General features: G+C 39.2%; 1 long non-coding RNA gene across 1 annotated transcript in view; it reads right to left on the reverse strand.

Annotated features, from left to right (window-relative positions):
- Window positions 1-16,521, reverse strand: part of LOC148352998 (uncharacterized) — a 43,377-nt gene extending 26,856 nt beyond the window's left edge. The window contains exon 1 of the long non-coding RNA XR_015852678.1: window positions 16,325-16,521. This is a non-coding gene — a long non-coding RNA (uncharacterized LOC148352998). The remainder of the gene's footprint in view (window positions 1-16,324) is intronic.
- Window positions 16,522-17,327: the final 806 nt, after the last annotated feature.

A 17,327-nucleotide genomic window follows, 5' to 3' on the forward strand; every position in this document is an offset into this window, starting at 1 on the left:
GTGTTTGTTGCGGTACTAAGAGACCCTTTCACAAGTATCATACAAACATCAGGTAAAAAGTAAATATGACATTTTTTGAACTAGATAAACATTGACTTTATAGACTATTTCTCCAATAACCTAGTCTCGCGGTGTCAACTCTCTATTTTATCATTTCAATCGAGCAATCAGATTAAAAAATACCCCTTTAGTTTTTGGTGCAATGCAGATAAGGGGTTTCGAACTTGGATGGTAGTTTGAGGCCTCCCGCTCTAATATGAAAGTTAAAGGGAAAGTGTGTATTATTTGACTACTTTGTGCCGCTGTATTTTGTCATGCAAAAGTAAATGAATGCTAGAACTCAAAGTAAGGATACAAACTCAAAGTGCACTACATTTGTTCTATTTTTTCGCAGAGACCTTTGCCAGGTTTTTGTTTTGAGGGTACCCGTGGCAGCAAGATGGCGAACAATCTTTGCATTTTACCCTACGTGAGCCTCATGTCTTGCAAAATACATTTCTCGACCTAGTATTTAAAGGAATGCTAATTTACATGATAATTCATGTGTTTTAGCTATTTATCTAAGTCATTATTTTATTCTTTTAAAGAATAACAGTTTTTTACTACCAGGAGGCACTAAATAACATACTCTACAGCCATCACACATTATGGATTTTTTTATAACTGATTGATTTGGTTTCATATCAATTCCTAAAACGTGTTTTTTTAGATTTTGTGTAGGGAATTGTAAAGAACAATATTTGACAACAGTGGAAGGTTTATATCAACTTTTTTGAGAAAGAACCAATTTTGACCACCCTCACCAGGACCCTAGTTTGAGACCCTGATATATATACGTGAAATTAAAGGCAACAGCAGATTTCACAGTGCAGCAGTTTATTCCAAGGCAAGAAGTTGCAACCAGGTGCCCTACAGCAGTGTTTCTCAACTGGTGGGTCATTGACCGAAGGTGGGTTGCAGAACCGTTTTTAGTGGGCAAAATAACGCTAAGAGGAGGTAAATGGAGGGTAAATTACCCAGTAGATGGCGAAAATGGGGCAGCACGGCGACGCAGTGGTTAGCGCGTGTGTGGCACAGTTCTGAGGTCATGGATTTAAATCCAGCTACCAACCTTCCTGTGCGGAGTTTGCATGTTCTCCCCGTGCTTGCGTGGGTTTCCTCCGGGCACTCCGGTTTTCTCCCACAGTCCAAAAACATGCATGTCAGGTTATTTGGCCGGTCCAAATTGTCCCTAGGTGTGAATGAGCGAGTGAGTTGTCTGTCTCTGTGTGCCCTGCGACTGGCTGGCAACCGTTCAGGGTGTCCCCTGCCCACTGCCCAATGATAGCTAGGATGGGCTCCAGCACCACCGCGACCCTACTGAGGATAAGCGGTGCAGATAATGGATGGATAGATGGGTGGATGGTGATAATGTTCTGCTTGAATCGTTCAGTCAATCGTGTCCCAATTGTGTTTGAGAGGGACAACATCTAATTTTATTGTGATTTTGTCTGTTTTATTTCCTTTTTCTGTCCATAATAAAGGGTCCCAAGAAAATTGGTGATAAGGGGAAGGAATAGTGAAAAACTGTGACAACAATGATCAAGTCAAAGAAGGAAATGATATCAAATTGCACAAGTGTCAGAAATTGAAGTGCTGCTTGAGATACAGTAAATGGTTTTAAAGTGTTACATTTGCAGTTGTTTTTTTTACCAGGATATTGAATATGATTATCTCCGAAATTAAGTACTGTATTGTTAATAAGGTACACATTTTTAAAAAAAAAAAACATTTTGAGTACGTACAAGCTTCTTGTATCTTCTATATGCGATTTGGGCAAGTATACTTATAGTCGTTTTAATTTTGCTTTAAAAAAAAATGTGAATACTGTATATTCTACTATCTATGATTTAAACCGTACAATCTTTTCATTTGATAAGTTTGAGAAATTGGTTATTTTTCTTGATTTGGGTCGCAGCTTGTCATTAGGGTGGAAAGGTGAGTCCGCAAGTCGGACCTGTTGAGAACCACTGCCCTACAGGATGCAGTAACGAGCAATTAAAAATAAAGTGTTTTATTCTCATAAGATTATAACACAGATAACAACAGTATGTCGGCCTGGTCGCTAGGTGGTCACCGCGCAGCCCAGTGGTGCGGAGGTCCAGGGTTCGATTCAGGCTACCGCATCCTTATCGTGCTGAGTTTGCATGTTCTCCCTGTGCGGATTTCATCCTACATTCCAAAAACATGCATAATTGGCTGGTCCAAATTGTCACTAAGTGTGACTGAGAGAGTAAGTTGTCTGTCTCTGTGTGCCCTGCGACTAGCTGGCAACCAGTTCAGGGTATCCCCTGCCCCTGCCGAAAGATGGCATGAATGGGCTCCACCAGCCCGGTGCAGAAAACGGATAGATAGATAACTATGTCAAGTAATATACCTTTTATCTTGTTCAATAGTTAAATAAATGGATTAAAAATGTTTTGAAGGGATTTTCTGTCCTAAAACATGTTTAAGTAATAAAAGATTATTAGGAGTGTACAGCATCGTGGGAAAAAAAAATCATAAAAAAAATCTTTAATTTTATTTTGGGCTAGATTACCCTGCACAAACTTTTTTATTTTAATGTTACCATTTTATTTTCATACTAAATAAAAAGTTTTATTTAAAAAAGACAAGAAGTAAAAGGGTGCTCATTGTCTAAGTGAGTGAGTATGCTGTTGTAATATGGACAATGGGACGTGGAGGTGAGGGGGGAGTCACTTGTTTACAGATAAACTGGTTTGCACAGGAAGCCTGCAAGGAGGAGCTCTGTGTTGTTAAACAGGCATGTGGAGACAGCGATGAGCCAGCAAAAACACTATTCAGAAGAGCCACATCATTTTCCCTCACATATACGCTATATACTTACACACGCACACACTTGTACACAGTGTTGGAAGTGTTAGAAAGTAACGCGTTCCAGAAACGCAATGACTTTTCTTGGTAACAAATACTATTATATTATCCATGAAAATTTAAGGCTAAAAACATCGTTACAACATGGTGCGTTTCTTGGTTACTTATGTATTCGAACGCCATCTATAATCGGTTACTGTTCCCCCTCGCTCAAGACTGATTAATGAACTCCTAGTCCGCCAGCATCAGACCGCTAATCACGCCGTGATAGTAGAGTTGGCATGTTTGTACTGTATGGCCAAAGTACAACTCAATACAGTTTCAGTGGCACTGTCTCAAGCACAGAATTCCTTCCTACTGATATTCTCCCTACGATATGTACTCGCATCTTAGCTGTATTTACAACTATAAAATAAGACACTGAAATCTGGGGTCAGCCGTTATTCTTATGAACTTTTGCTTCACATTCGTTGTCACATACATCCCTGGATCCAGACAAGCAATCACTGAAGGGTGTTTATATTTACAAACAGAATAAAACTTACTGATGCCGTCTTAAGGTCAGGGTACGATAATGCTGAATTTCTCCTCATGTTGATATTCACCCATCATATATACTCATATCCAAGCCAAGCTGAATTTACAACTATAAAAGAAAGTACCGGTACTCAAATCCGGGATTCAGCTTACATGGACATATTGGGTTGTGTGTCACCAGTAGCTAATGGTAGGCAGCGCATGGGCCACACCTCCTGGCTTATACAGGAACTACAAACCAGCAGGAAATCAAAGGGGAAAACGTAAGAACGGAATTTACAGTAAACGTGTTCTGAATTCTGGCATTTTTATTGGCAAAATTATTTTTGCAATACACCATGCCTTGACAACATGAAAACGTCTGGAACAGTACTCAGCAATGGAGGAGGAAGTCTTCTAGTGGTTTGAAGCCCATAGACAAAATGGATAGGGAGTGTCTCGGCTAAGTGTTTGTTTGAAAGGTCTCAAGATTACACAAGGAACATAAGGGCTTTGCCACTTCCACAGGTTGGTGTACACGTTTTTATTTTTTCTTTATGTAGCTATTTTAAGCAGTTTTAAGTGGTCGGCTTCAATGCGAGTATTTACGGTAATTAGTAACTAGATGCTGCATTAGGGTGTCAGTAATCCGGGTGTAACTAAGATACTTTTTAAATGAAGTCATTAGTAAAGGTAACTACTTTTTTTCAGTAACGCGACCAACACTGCTCCTACAAGGGTCATCGGGGCTATCTTTGCATCCACATTATGGCATCACATCCATATCGGTCATGCGGGACAGTTTATTATACCCCGTCAAAAGAGATTATATTGTGGCCACTCTCTATAAATGACATTAACGAGGGCCACTGTACGCCTGGGTGTCACTATGTTGAAAATGAACAAGATTAAAAGAGCCTGGAGGTCGCGGCTGTCTCGATGGTAGCCGAGCAGAGCGAACACTACTACTACACAGTCCGTTCCGCATTGTGTCAGCATCACATGAGCACACACCGACCGCCTTCTATTAGGCAGGAGATCCTTATGACTCACAAAAACACAAGTCACATGCCACTACACAAACGAAGCATGCTCCTCGGAGGGCACGCTTTAGCCATTGCAGGCCCGGGCAAAAACCCATCGCCCTTACCGCTTGTCTCCCGCTATGTGCCGGCCTGAAAGGAGGCACTGTTGTCTATTGTGCTTTCCATGAACGGTAGCTACCGCTCAGGCAAAAAGTCGCAGTGCAAAGGCAAAATCTTATTTGGGTAAACAGTGGTACGTCTAAAAATGAGGATTTCGATACAGTCATCCCTTGCTGTATCGCGGTTTACTTATCGTGGTTTCGCTACTTCGTAGATTTTCATTGTGTATTGTGTTCTGCAATCTGATCAGCTAAGTACATGTAGTAAAAACAGTTTGACAAACGTACATTACGTATGCCCAATTCTTTTAAAATTTCTATTGTGTCTTAAATCTATGTCAACAAAATGCTCTACAGCGACAAAAGCACCAAAGTGCATAGGAAGAGGCTTTCCATTGTCACCAAAGTTGCACCTCTCCACACGCTAAACTTGCTTTGGAGCTGCATGCGGCTCTTTGGTGCTCTCTAGTGGCTCCCTGGCGCTTTAAAAAAAAAATTTAATAGAGAAAAAATATCCGGTTTCTGTAGGAACACAAACTGGACACATTCTTAACAATTTCCAATGAATATAGATTGACACAGTATGTGTTTCCTTCCTTGTTAGGCCTTTATAAGGCTTTTGATTTTTTTTTTGCAGCTCAAGGCATATTATTGTTATTATAATTATTATTATCATTATTATTATTTTCAACATTTTGTGATGGGGTTCCCCTTAATTGTGCAAAGTAAATGCAGTTTCCCATAACGTTGACAGGATGGTGACAAAGTATCATGTGAAGTGAAAACGTAATGTTCTGAAATTAAGAGATTATTTTAAAAATTTGAATTTGACACAAGTTATTTGTAAAAAAATAGATACATGTATAAAGTACAGTACTTCTATTTGTTTAAAAAAACGCTTTAGTCTGTGAATTGTTATTGGTTTTTAATGTATAATAATGTATTTAATAAATTAATAAACAAACAAAAAATAAATTAAGGTTTACTACTTCGCGCGTTTTGACTTTTGCGGGATCTTTTTGGAACACAACACCTGCAAAAAAGGGTTCCTTTCAAAGCCAATTTTCCAATTTCTCCAGTACCTGGCATCTTGGTATCATCACCTGTCCATTTAGGTGTGACGCGAAGGAGGTGTTTTACATGACAATGCCATACAAACTAATGCCAGCTGCCGTTAGTCACGCGGGAAGTAAAAATGCAAGGGCAAAGCCACCAGAGCAGGCGTGCCGGCGTCATTTTTGGGCATACTTGATTTATTTTTCTTCATTTAATGCGTTGTCTGTGGATTTAGACTCCTGGGAAACATGGCAAAAACTTCAAGCATGTACAAGCACTCCCCCAAAAATCAAGAACTTTTCAAACCTTGAAAACACATGTTGAAGGATTTCATTCACCTGTACAAAAACTTTCCTGTGTATTTACTTGGATCGGATCGATAGCAAAAAATCCCGGTATTGCCGACCCCAAGTTTCACCTACCATGCACTGGCTCAGTGTCTGTGCACTTGTGACAACGCTGCTAAATATTCACTGCAAATGAGCAACACATTAGTGCAGCTTATTCGCTTTTCTTGGTCTTTAAAGAACACAAAGAACCCCGCTGAGAACTTTAGTGAGACCCTCCATTGATGTCTCCTTAGCTCCACCCGCCACCCCCTCCCCATCTCCCCTTCTGAGACATCTGTAGCAGCTGCCCCCTTGTGCTTCTGTCAGCGGGTTAGTGTGTTGTGAGAGTGTATTGTTGTTGTCTGTCTACACACGCTATAGTGGAGGTGGGGTTGTCTGGGAGGTTAGAGTGGGGCGTACTATGACACCTCCCCCTTTGGAAAAGTCCAACTTGCACACTTGTGGGACATCAAATTCATCAATGGCTAATAGTTGCTAGCAGGTCACCCTGAAAATACTACACAGACCTTTAACCTCTTCCTAGCCCGATCCCCTCGAGGTGGTCCTATCACAGGGCTCGAGAACCTTCTTGACTCAAAAGAGCCATTAAACCAATGTCTTTTGAGTTTTATTTTAATAAAAAAAAACACTCTAGACAAGTACTGCAGACGAGAATGATGTATTTAACTTAAGACGTTTGAGTTTCCTGAAAAGAGCCGTACCTGGTGCAGAGGGCCCTGGGTGACAGAGAGAGGTGAACAACATGTGTGCAGATATCCGCCTAACCATACCGCTCACCCAATCAAATTGCTATTGAAGCTCGGCTGGCGTTTTCATTTGTTGATAGTTTGTTCTGTGGGTTTTCATCATAAAGTGTCTCAACAATATATACACATATAGTATAGTATATTATAGTATAGTATAGTGAACTTTTAGTAATGTTTCCATATACAGGATTCCATAGAGTCAAAACAGGTTGATGTAACTCCGTGACTGTAAATTGTAGTTGTACTGAACCGAGAATTTCCTATGTGGCTTCGCTTTGGAATTTATTAACAATAAGATTAGCATAGCCTCTACTTTATCTCAGGGCCAGATGGATTCATTTAAAGAGACACATCTGGCTCGCGAGCCATACGTTCCCGACCCTGTCCTCTCAGTTGGGAAATGTGCATGTATAAAAACAAATGAAATGTCCCCAACATTTCAGCAAAACAAAACAAAACGCTGCTTTCACTTCATCTCGTGACAAATACAGAGTCAGGATGGTCCTAAACACAAGTCACATGTTGGGCCAGCGTGTACAAATACTACAGCACAACAAGTCCTTCTCATTTGAACGTTCACATGCTACAAAAGGAAAATACTACTGTTTTTTTTTCTCCGTAGAAATGGAGACATGAGGTTTTTTTTCCCTTTACTTAAATTGATTTCAAGTACTGTGCCTGTCCAAAGTATTGGCCCTCAAATAACGTTTTGTCATAATGCCATATTTCAGGTTTTGAAGTGAAAGCTAAAAAACTGCAAATATTTTCCAAAAAATCAACAACATGTGAGACACAATCGTGAAGTTGAATCATTATTACGGTATATTTACAACGAAAAATAAAAAAAAGTGCGTGTTGCAAATATATGGCCCATCAGTTTTCACAGCTCAGTCAACCTATTTCAGGACTTCCCTTATGACTTCTGAATGATCCAATGTCAACCTAAATGACTAATTGCACGACGTTTACAAATTTCCCGGAGCCCAACCCATAAAGTGGGTTGGGCATCCTTAGACTGCTTGTCAGGCAATCGGAGGGCATTAGAGGAACAAATTCTTGAGTTACAGTCCGCCTCAAATAACTGTTATGCTCATCACTATAATTCCAACCAGGCGCCCAAGAAGAGTGACAGGCTGAGCGTCATTGAGTTGCACTTGTCGCCTTCAGTGGCACACTTCTACCACATGAATCAACCAACAATACTGTAACACATAACACATATTAACAGTGCCGCGCCGTGCTTGTGATGAATATGAATAATTTCCATTAAACACGTATGCGTTACCAGGCCTGTCAAATAAACTCAGTGATGAACAACTTAAAATGTTATGAAAAATAGTTGACGTAGTTTTATGCTTTATATTAAAATCATTTGTAGGGGCGGCATGTTTTTTTATGATAGCAATTTGATGAATTGACTACATTATGGTATAGCAAAGTTACATTTCTTAAATTTACAACTTGGAAGTCATACTTTATCGCAGAGAAGATTTTATTCGACTTTGTGCGGTAGTGTTTCTCAACCAATTTGCCAGGGCATAATGGTGTGTCGTGACACCTTTTTTGTTGCGCCGCAGGAAATTTCCCAATTTTATCTGCAAAAAAAGTATGCCATCGTTCAGTATATTTGTTGTCTTCCAGTGATCAGCTAGATAATTGTAACATTTATCCATATCAGTAGGTGGCAGCAGATTAATATTATTTTTCTTTTTATATAGTAATTTGTCATGATTACTGACGTGACTCAGCTGTGCCCGATCATTTGGCGCCAACTGCTGCGGGTTCTGATTGGCTCCCTGACAGTATTTGAACCCAGTCCTGTCAGTCCTTTGTGGTCAGTCTGTCTACGAACGTCAGTGTATACTAGGCAAGCCTTTTTCGACCTGACTCCCACCTGTCCCGTTTTTGCTCCTGTCTGTCTCCGGCTACGACCCGTTTTGATCCTGACCACTTCTGCTCTCCTGTCCCGACTTACGACCCGTTTTTGATCCCGACTATGTTTTTGCTCTCCTGTCCCGGCTATCGACCTGTTTTTCCGACCTTGACACTGCCATCGCTCGCTACGGCAAATCCACTTCCGTGTTCGGATCACAAACCGAGTACGAGAGCGACTTGCTTCCCGCGCCTAGCGAACACCAGATCGTGGGCGCAGCCCCTCCTCTTTACTTTAATAAAACTTGTGAGAAACGTAACGCAATTGGGTCCTGTCTCCGTTCTGGTCCTGACACTAATTATCTGGTCATGAGTACAGAAAAATATATGTAATAACTTAATTCATAATTCACTTGATGGAGTTGTTTAAGATTGCACGGAAAAAATAAAATAAGATAAATCAAATAAATTAAATACCTTGCACACAATTTTGAGGATTTAAGCTCTTTTCTTATTTTACTAAAACAAGTTAGAGCAGCAGATATTTTTTATTCATTTTAAGTATTATTTATTGTAATTTTTCAGGAAAAAAAAGATACAAATATAGTAAAACAAGTGAAAAATACAGTAATATCCCAAATTACCTCAAAATTATTGACCGATACTTTTACTAAGCACTGTAGTACCATGGAAATGATGAATGCATTCGCTCTCTGCATGTAGCAATTCTGTTGTGCCTTTGACACGACTTATAAATAATCTTTCCATAGCTAACTTATGTTTTATCCTAAATTAAACATCTGTGTCATGTTTGTTTTGTGGCCCATTGGGCATCTAAAAAAATCCAGTTTTAATTTTGCTCAAAGCCCAGAAACTCTTTACTAGCTAAACTTGACACACCCGGTTTTATTATACGCTTCTTTTGAAATCGCTCAGCAGTGTACTCCTCACTTTGCAATACATGGTAACACTTCACTGATTATTTGAACATTTATTTTGCTTCCTATTAAAACGTATGCTGACATCATCATAATGTATACTTTATTTTTTTGTATGCCTGTTTTACTGCCCAATTTGAGCCCAGCTTTCATTGGGGGCCGTGTGCAGTTATAATAGTATGATGTCATCATGCGTCAAACCTGATAGCATTCGTGTAGGCGCTTTTAATGGCTGCGTGAAAGTAGCCGTGCATATACTCATTGCTTTATTTCAAAGTGCTAAGAAAAACATTTCAATAGGATTCAACGTCAGTATAAGAACTTTTACTGCTTTATCAAAAGCAAAAACAAAACAAAATTTGAGGAGTGATTTTACAGAAACTTATGTTTGGGGCTTTTGAAAAAACTATGTTTTTTTCTGTTCATTTCTGAATACAAGTAGATAAAGAAAGTATTTCATTTTGAAATGGACATTTTGTAGAAATATTGGGTTGAAATTAAAGGCACAGTGTGTATTTGACCACTACATGGTGAAGTGCAACCAAAAACTATTGTTAAAAAGTACAAGAAATAATATAAACAGGAAACTTTAAGGTGACTTTTTATCCTCATCCTTTCTGAGGTTTATTCCGTACCAGTTGCAGTAAGACTGCGGGCAATTAGGTCAGCTACCTCTAGTTGAGGCTTATGTTACGTGTAAAATATGCAAATTTGTCAACCTAGGAGTATTTCGAAAATGCACGTTTATGTGATCGTTATGTGAAGTGTTTTTACTTATCATTTAAATAAACATATTTTTTAAATAAAATTAATTTTTTTACCAATAGGGGACGCTATATAAAACACACTATCTCTTTAAACAAGACAAAATGCTTTGGTGTGATAATAAAATATAGATGGTGTTATATTTTTTGTGATTATGTAGTATCCCATGAAAAGTAAATATTGTGTAACTTGGATAATAGAAACATTGATTTAGTGTTCAGAAATACTATACTGTAATATATTGTTTTCATATAATGTAACTATTTGAGGAAATGATTTCCAATTTTCTTTTGTTTTTTCCAACAAATTTTAAGAATTAATTTTTCCCCCCACAACTCAGAGTACATTGTAAATGTGCGAAGACTCAGTAACTGCTGTCGTTAGAAAGCTGCATTAGCGCCATGGTGGTAATAATAGCTAACTTGATAACATTTGAGGCAATGAATGGGGTTTCCCTTTGGGTAATTCCTTCTTTTTATACTTCCTGTCACATCTTCAACAGTCCTATCAATTCCTGACTAAAAGCAAAAATACCTAAGTGCAGTCATATGTCCATGCAGAAGGTCAACAAGCACACGAAACCATTGGAAATTACATTTTAAGAGCAGATTGATGTTGAAAAGGCACTTAGAGACCCAGGTAAAAATAAATCATTTGTTTATCCATCCATCCATCCATTATCTGCACTGCTTATCCTCAGTAGGGCTGCGGGGGTGCTGGAGCCCATCCTAGCTATCATTTTGCAGTGGGCAGGGGACACCCTGAACGGCTGCCAGCCAGTCGCAGGGTATACAGAGACAGACAACTCACTCGCTCATTCACACCCAGGGACAATTACTAACCTAACAAGCATATTTTTGTAATGTGGGAGGAAACCGGAGTGCTCGGAGTGAACCCACGCAAACATGGGGAGAACATGCAAACTCCACACAGGAAGGTTTGATCCCATGACCTCAGAACTGTGGCACATGCGCGCGAACCACTGCGCTGCTGCATAATTTGTTTATTAAAGGTAATTTATTATAGCGGTAACTCATCAGGATTAATGCACACTTTTGCCATTATTTTGGATAAAATAGGATGACATCATCACAGATAACAGTGTGGATCAGAATTTGTTTAACACAACCACAATCAAAACCCCAAAATTCTGTTATAGCAATATTTCCGCTTCTTAGACCCTGATTATCTGGTTTAAAATCGATTCTTCTTTCCTTCACCATGATGACACGCGCACTGTGGCCATGTAACAGAAAATGTCCCAATAAAGCAGCCCAAAACTGTTTTTTTCCATGGGGAACAAAATGGAAAAATCACTAGTTTTAACAAGTAACATTAAAGAAAAAATCCAGTGTCGATGATTATCCAAAATATATCTGCGATTTAAATATGCAATTTGTAATCTTGCAAGGCCCATTATAAATATCCATTATTGATATGTATTCCTTGCTGTAATACACATTTCGTAGTGCCGGGTTTGGGTGTAGCATGCCCCTGTCCTCTTGTGCGGGACCTGTAGAGGGCGTTGACGCTTCAGAGGACAATGCCATACAAACTAATGAGAGCTGCAGTGAATCACAAGAGAAGAAGAAATGCAATGGCAAAGCGAAGCCAGCAGAGAGCAGTGTCAGTGTCCCTTTTAAGCAGACTCGTTGAGAAATCTGGCAATAATGTTGAGCAAATACAAACACTTCACCCAAAATTCAAGCGCTTTTCAATCCCTCAATACACAACATTGCAACGAAAGCATTTTCAAGGATTTCAAGCACCCGTACGAGCCCTGCAACTTGGCTCTGAGTGTGCCACCTGCACAGAGCTTTGAGCTGTTGTCTAGGGACATTAACTCATGGTTAAGGTCAAACCAGGGCACGGAGATCTTTTTTTCTAAACACTCATTTACACCAAATTGTGATTAAAGCATCTAGAACACACATTTTTCATGTTTTTGTTTTCAATAAAGAGCTAATTTATTTTTTTTCCTTTTTTCAAGTAAAGGTATGCTTCAGACGGTTAGAAACAAAACAGCTTTTCAAACTCACTGGATGCTCAATAATAATTCAACTCCCAGTACAAGGGTCGGCAACCAATGGTGACATTTCTACAAAATAATTCTTGTTGCACCTTGTTTTGGAACCATTATTTATGTAAAAAATGAAGGTCAAAATGATCCTCAATGATCTGAAGTAATTGCAGGAGGGAGACAAGTTTAAAGTGGTATATTTGTTGATATGGGACACAGGTTTTGGCATTATTCCTATTTCATAAATTTAATCAAATCATCTAACGTCACACAATGAATTAAAACGCGCTGAAAAATTAGATTTTGTCCGGAGAGGAGGTTTGGGGGTTTAGCTGAAATTTGTTTTAAAATATTTAGTATGGCTCTCTCAAATAGGACCCAGAGGTAGCAAACTTATGCTAAGTCAAACCATTTAAATAACAGTAACCAGGTTTGATGGTTTTTCTAGAGTGATTCTCAAAAAGTGTTATTTTTCGCCTTTGGCGATATGAAAAAATAACAACAGCAACAATGAATTTGTGTCCAAAACAATGAACTTGAACTTGAACATTTGGTTGGCTAGAATGTCAGCACTACAAAACCGCTTGCACTATGAGGACCACACCAAGATTGAAGAAAAACAAATCCATACCGCAAGCATATTTTTCAAAAAATCATCTATCTTTCCTGAGTTATTTTAAGTCTGTCCTGTTAGTTCTAAAATCTCATTAGATGAGGGTAAACATCATTTAAAACACCGCAGCACGGTATCGATAGAGTGAAACGGTCTTTAGGTAATTGTTTTTCCAGTCTAAAAAAGTATGCATGGCTACCAAACACTGCCTCAGTAAATTAGGATAAAATTTTTAGAATGCCTCATTTGGATACTTGGCTTGATTGGAGATGTGTAAGAAATTATACATTTGATGTGCATTTTGTTTTAAGTGCAATTAAAGAGACACTGTGTAATATTTGACCACTATATTGTGCTGTAATGGGTTGTTCAACCAAAAAAGAGTGCTACAGAGCACAAGGAAGAATACGAACTTTGGAGACTTAAAGTTACCAATAGAAATGTTTTTTCTTCTCATATTTCCTTTTGGGTACCAAAAGCAAAGGGTCAAGTCAAGTCAAGTCATGTTTATTTGTACAGCCCTTAATCACAAAGACTCTCAAAGGGCTGCACAGATATAAGACTATTGCAAACCACAGACTAATATTACACCATCCCCTGATCTAAAACCTACATGAGGGCAAGGAAAAACAAGATGGTGAACAATTATGTCAGCGTCCTTGGTGAGGCTCATGCTAGGTAAAACAAATGCAATATTTTTCTACTGACCAGAATTCTTAAAAAAAATCACATTATCTGATAGTTCATGGTATTTTTCCTTTTTAGGAAAATGTATATATATTTTGAACATAGGTTTTGGGCCACGAGAAATACCACACACTGTTATCATACTGTAAAACATGAAAAATAATACACACTGTCACATTAAGCTAGATGCAACAGTGGTGAGTAAGTATTAACTCCACATTACAAAACAAACGTCTTAACCCATTGGCAGAAATATTCGCTTATTCAATGTGTATTTTTTCTAGTTTCACTGTATTTTACCCTTTCAGTAAAAAAATGTCATGCTTGAAAAAAGCAAAAGGATCTTACCTCACCAATGGTGAATGGTTTCATTTTTCCAAAATTGGTGGAAACTGTTTTTTTAAACGATCAAAGTTCTTTTTTTTTCTTTTTTTCCCCAGCCGTTCACAAAGTTTTTGTTTTTGGGGGATACCTGTAGCAGCAAGATGGCCGACAATCATGTCAGCTCCCTCTGGGTAAGCCTCATGTTATGTAAAATACATAAAAAATTCTCGAGCTACGAATATTTTTGAAAAATGCATGTTTGTATCATAGTTCATGTACTTATTTAATGCAATACAGAACGTTCCTTAAAGGGTTCCATTATGGGAAGTTATTTTTTTATGTTGCCAACCATTAACATTAAAGTGACTCTTCTCATCCAGGCCACCACGTCTCATGACTTGACTTAAATTCTCCCTCTGGTAGGCACTACAGGTCCCTTTAAACAAGAAATTACAGGCTCAAAGACAGTTTCTTCTTCAGGGCCGTCACCATCCTAAACAAGCGTGCTTAATTGCGCAAATATATATCTTGCAACTTATTCTGGATTTTTTGGGTTGCTTCTAAATGTGTTGCACTATTTTTCATTGCGGGCAGCACAGTGGTTAACGCGTGTGCGGCACAGTTCTGAGTTCATGGGATCAAATCTTCTTGTGTGGAGTTTGCATGTTCTCCCCGTGCTTGCATTGGTTTCCTCCAGGCACTCTGGGTTCTTCCCACATTCCTAAAACATGCATGTCAGGTTAATTGGCTGGTCCAAATTATCCCTAGGTGTGAATGAGCGAGTGAGTAGTCTGTCTTTGTGTGCCCCGCGACTGGCTGGCAACCCGAAGATAGCTGGGATGGGCTCCGGCAACCCCGTGACCCTACTGCAGATTAGCGGTGCAGATGATGGATGGATATTTTTCATTGCACTACTGTTACAATGCACTATTATTATAATTTAGGCCAGTGTCTAAGCCAGGAATGTCTTAGGGGAGGCAGATCGGTAAAAAATGTCAACACCAAATAAAACTTTGTTTTACAGTACAATGCTTTATCTTTCTGCCTTTATCCGTAGCCTACTCAACAAATCATAATCACCGATTTGAAGGGATATTTTCCTATCACAACACATTTGTTCATACACAATGGGAAAGAAATTATTTTAATGTTTAGCATTGAAAGTGTTAACAATTTGTCTATTCTAACCGTTGACTAAATGCTTGCTTCAATTGTCGTCCTGCTTTGAAATAGATAAATACAAAATAAGAGTTCAGGCAGGTATGTGACAATAACATTAGATCAAACTATTAGTCTGGCCCTACTAAAGATAAGAAGAAGGCACAATAATGTCTTTAACATGAAACCAGACTGGACGTCAGCTCTTTTACACCTTTGCTGCCTTCTAGCGGCAGGAAGGAGAATTTAGTTTGTATTTAATAAAAAAATCATAACTTTTGATAAAAATTAGATACTTGCTTTTTTGACATACTCAAACATTTACAGCAGGGCAGAATAAAGCATTTGATGCCCGGATTTGTCTTACTTCCAGTACTACTTACTTAAAATTTTTGTCCATTTATCTTGACTGTCTCTTATTTTATTTTTCTCTTTAAAGTATTTCTAACATATCCATCATGGAGTGCCATATCAAACCTCGTTGCATAATATTTTCAAAAGGTTGAAATGTACAATAATAACGATTCTATTCTACTCTAGTCTAGTTGAGGCTAACCAACAACATACTAATCCATTCATTGTCTTCTTCCCGGACTACAAATTGAGAGCCCCTGCGGAAGTCCCTCCCACTCTTCACCAGGCCAGTACCTGGATGATGTAACCCCTTTACCAAATATAGCGTGTTGCTGATGACTGGACGGCTCGCCCATTGGTCGAGTTATCAGTCACTCTAGTGACGTCACCACGATCGTGTTATTATTGTAAACAGCCCCGCTCTGAACTGAAGTGCTCCATCGACGCTCCGTGTAGACGACTCCACTCCTCGCGATCCCTTTCCTTTGTTCACCAAAACACCGAAACCGTGAAAATACCACGCGACACTGCAAAGTTCCACGCACAGTTTTGAATCACGAATATTAAAAGATTTTGATGAATTCAGGTCGCTTTGTTGCCTATGGATAATTCGAGCGTTTGTAAACCGGCGAGTGCCGCTGGTGTGACCGGTAATAATAAAAACGAAGCAAAAACAAAAATGATGGAATTTAAAATAGGTGTTCAACTTGTTCGGATGTTGACATTGCGTTCTGTGCGAGGTGTGAACACAACAGGCAATAAATAAACAATTAAACGCGTCTACGTTGTTATTACTAACAAAAAAGGCGCGAATTGTCATTCAGCTCGCGGAGTTTTCATACACTTTATCTTCAGATCAACACACGAAAAAGTTGAGAATGAAAAGAGTATTCCTAATAGTACTCACTCGGATGCTTTACTCCGCATCTTCGGCTCTCCGCCGGGGTGTCACCTTCCAAGGCAACCGCCGCTCTTCGCCGCCTCCTCCCCGGCTTGAGTTGAGTTGAGCACCCGCTCCTATTCGTCGGACCGGTTGGCGGGCAAGTGCAGCTTCAGCAAAAGCTTGGAGGAAGTTGTTTCTTTTGTTCCACTATTTTGCCTTGCGTCAATATTGCGAAAAAAAGAGAGAGGAGGGTGGGGGTGGTTAAGGGGTAGGAGGAGGAGGTGGTGATGGTGCAAAGTGAAGGGGGGGGGGGGGGGGGGTGACACCTCCTACCCGGTTTGCTTGAGTCTGAGAAGCAACACGAAAACAAACAACTCTCCTCCTCCCCCTCCGTACATGCACGCAAACAAAGCAAACTCGCACAAAACAGTTTAACGTGAACGCAACGCATGACCTTGTGCGCATGTGTAGTTCTCCGCGAGGCACTCAGGTGAGCAAACCTGGGCAACGAGCACACTGCAGTTTATGCGTTACTTCGAAAAAAACTTTATAATTTCATACCTGTCAACCTGTACGTTTTTGCCGTACAAAGTACGTTTATTATGCATTTTAAGACGTGTACGACGTACGAGAATATCTGTTCGGAAAAACGCAAATTTGTCAATTATGGGTACTATCCGGGATACACCCACGAAACGGCAAATCAATCAAGTCAAACGAATTCGCCTCGGAAGCCTCTATCTCAGTATCGTTTTTTTCGTTGCAAACGAAGCGAGCGGTTTGATGTAGTGAAAGGAATTCCGTCCCTTTTTAGAGAACCGTCTTTTTTGGCTCAACTCAAACGGCTCACTTGCTTTGATGCATTATATTACGAATTATTATGTTGTGTAAAGAAGTTAAGAAAAAAAAGGAAGTATAAAATGAGAAAATGAAAAAAGACAAGTTTGTGGTTATCCCTTTAATCGGTATATTACTAAGAATAATTTAATGCAGAAAATGAATTAATAATTTGAATAAGAAAATTCTA

The sequence above is a fragment of the Urocampus carinirostris genome, chromosome 14 (genome assembly GCF_059441175.1).
Source record: "Urocampus carinirostris isolate Australia breed hairy pipefish chromosome 14, RoL_Ucar_1.0, whole genome shotgun sequence".
Classification (NCBI taxonomy): Eukaryota; Metazoa; Chordata; class Actinopteri; order Syngnathiformes; family Syngnathidae; genus Urocampus; species Urocampus carinirostris.